The sequence below is a fragment of the Suricata suricatta genome, chromosome 4, assembly GCF_006229205.1.
Source record: "Suricata suricatta isolate VVHF042 chromosome 4, meerkat_22Aug2017_6uvM2_HiC, whole genome shotgun sequence".
In the NCBI taxonomy this organism is placed as follows: Eukaryota; Metazoa; Chordata; class Mammalia; order Carnivora; family Herpestidae; genus Suricata; species Suricata suricatta.
In genome coordinates this window covers 99,409,421-99,412,299 of record NC_043703.1, presented here as the reverse complement: position 1 = coordinate 99,412,299, position 2,879 = coordinate 99,409,421, and the positions used below count along the sequence as shown (strand labels likewise).

The following is a 2,879-nucleotide window of genomic DNA, read 5'->3' as shown; positions in this document are numbered from 1 at the left end:
GCCCTCCCCCCACCCCCATGGAGCCCCAAACCCTTAGACAATCACTTCCTGGTTCTTCCCTTCTCCATTTTGGGGCCTTATTTTTGCAGGCTTTGCAATGAACCCAAGCCAAAGAATTGAAGTCTCTGTGCCTCACTTACAGGAATGTACATTTGTTCCAATCAGATTACTTTTTGCCTTACTTGGGATAGGTGACTTATATCCGAGTAAAGCTATAACCTCCCTGGTGCTCAGCCAATGAGGAATGAGGGGAGGGACTTCACTTTAGGAGATAAATTGCCTGCTGTAACTGCCCAAAGTGTGTCTATCTTGTTCTTGCAAGAACATTGATTAAATCCTTGCTTCAGGGTGCCCCCCACCAGTTTCCAGGTCCTTCCTTTGATTGGGTCATCGGATATGGGGTCTCATCCCAGGCTTCACCTTTTTCACAGGATCCAGGTCCTCCTGTGAGAGGGGAGACATCTCCCACCCCAGTTCGTGTGGCCTTTCCGAGGAAGGGCCCCTAACCCGTGTGGGATCCGTGGAGCTCAAGATTTTTTGCCTTTGGAGACAGAAGTGACCCTGGGGAAAGGGTAGAAGGCACCACAGCGACCTGGTAACTCCGTGCACAGACCAAGGTAGGAAAATTGGACGGTAAGTATTGCCTGGAGGATGGGAAATCCTCAGAGGCTGAATGTGTGTGACTGACAACTATTCTAGATATGACGAGAACATGGAGTCTAGATCTGCGAATCAGTTCTCCCACAGAGAGAACTGGTGGAGACAAAGTTGGTTCTGGAGAGTACAGGCAACCTCTATTAATGGCGGTTCAGTGCCCCAGGGAAAATCAGGCGCAGGAACTAGCCTGGTCTAGGATGGGGGACAACAATTCCAGGCCTGAGGTAAGGGAAGAGAAGCCCAGAACGAGGTAGCATCTCTTCATATTCTCTCAGATAGTCTGCTGTAGTACTGGGAGGACACAGGGAATAAGGACAAACATAAAATGGTCAAATTCAACTTTTTATTTGGACTAAAGAGTCAATTAATGGGCCATCTGCTTTTTGGTTCCGAGGAAGACTGGGTCGATCAGATCCTAGTCCTTTATGCAAATGACAAAGTTCTAGTACACTGGATGAAAGGGATTATGCTGACTGAGGAAATAGGGGCTCTCCTTCAGTCCCCAGGGACTCTCCCTTGGAATGCCTTTTAACCTATTGGAATGAATTCATATTGCAAGATTAAAAAAACTCATCTTTTGTAATACTGGCCTCAATATTCCTTAGGAGCAGAGGGAAAAAATTGGCCTATTAATGAGACACTAATGATTGTCTAAATAGGCCTCCTCCAAATAAACCCAGGTTGTTGGTGGAGATGTATGTGGGGGCTTCTCCCCCATTCAGTTTCTGGGTTACTGACTGTGATAATTGGAGCCAATTGTGTATGGTTATGGTTGGTCTACGTCAGGAGGGAGACTTTAAGGAATAAAGAGCTACTGAAATGCCTTTCTTTTGTTTTGGGGAAGTTCCCTGTCTTCTCTGGGCTAACGTATTTCCACTTTGGTGGGAAAAACAACCCAAACAAATATGGTGCCTGCTCATCTGTCCAAGCTGATAATGTTTAGAACTGGGAATCATTCTTTTACCTTCTGCTAGCACCTTTCCTTTTCTGCTGTCGCCTCCCTCTGATTCTGCCCCACCTAACAGGCCTGCATAACTGATTCTGGATCATTGGCTCCTCACACCCTCAATGTCAAGGACTGAAGAACACCCTCTTGAACCACCTACTTCAGATTCCCCCACTGGTGTCTTTAGTAAAAACTGACAATGGGGGAACAAGCGATTGACTTTTAAGTGGAAGCAGGTGAAACATAATTCAATGTTTAAGCTAATTTAAGTTCATTCGTTTAATTGAGATAGACATACAGGTAGAGTTATCAGCATTAAAAATGAAACTTATTCTCCTGGCCAAGGTGTTCAGCCAGCTGAATAAAAGTTTTTTGTGAAAGAATTCACCTGAGGCAGAACAAAGGAGGTGGAAGTTTATTGAATACGCAGCAATGGAGAGGAGAGGCTGTCTGCATGGAGGCAGTGGGAGAGGGCAGCTTTTCAGGAGGCAAAGTGAGGTTTGGTGACATACGAAATTTTCTCTTTTTTGGTAATTGCTTGTCCCAAACTAGACCCCGATTAAGACAATAATGACCTGGGGAGAGGGTTAAGATGCAGGATTTAAGAAAGCTAATCAAAGGAATCAGGGGATCAGCTCCAAGATATCAGAATGTCAGCAAGCCTTTTGAGATACAGCCAGAAAGAGGAACCCCCAACTGCTTTCTTACAGAGGCTTAGAGGTAAAATGAAGAAATATTCAGGCCTAGATGCAGAGGACCCAATGGGGCAGGGTCTCCTGAAGGTTAAATTTGTCACTAGAAGTTGGCCTGATATTGCCAAAAAGTTACAGAAGATAGATGGATGGAATGAGAAGCAGAACTGCTCTGGGAGGCAAAAAAGATATTTGTAAAGAGGGATGAAGAGAGACAAAAACGAAGTAAAGATTATGGTAACTACTGTGGGGATGGTTGAAATGAAAAGGGGCAATGATTAGAAAAACAAAGAGAAATGTAGCTTAAATACATCTTACAGCTTGTAGTCCACTGATGGACACCTGAAAAATGCAGTGTGACCTTCCTCAAGGAAGGCTGCCTTAATGTTTTAGTTTTATCATCTAGGTTTACTGAAGGTCACATAAACTTGAGTTATGTCTGTTGAAATCTGTTAGCAAAAAGAACTTAAACTGGTACCTGATTCTATCTAAAGTTTTCCTGGGTGGGTCATTGTTAAGATAGCCTTCAAAGTCTTTGATAGCCTGAAACTTTAAACTTTTTTGCTTGCACTACAAATGGGATT

The 2,879-nt window shown here is 44.0% G+C and overlaps 1 protein-coding gene across 3 annotated transcripts in view; it reads left to right on the top strand.

Moving 5' to 3' along the window:
- ASB3 (ankyrin repeat and SOCS box containing 3) overlaps positions 1 to 2,879 on the top strand; it is a 91,271-nt gene that overhangs the window by 24,309 nt on the left and 64,083 nt on the right. For 2 of the 3 annotated variants that reach the window (XM_029937344.1, XM_029937345.1), the window contains one exon: positions 432 to 617. The gene's annotated coding sequence lies outside the window, so the exon portion shown is untranslated. Of the gene's footprint in view, positions 1 to 431; positions 634 to 2,879 lie in introns of all 3 variants that reach the window. The other variant, XM_029937346.1, reaches the window with a different exon arrangement.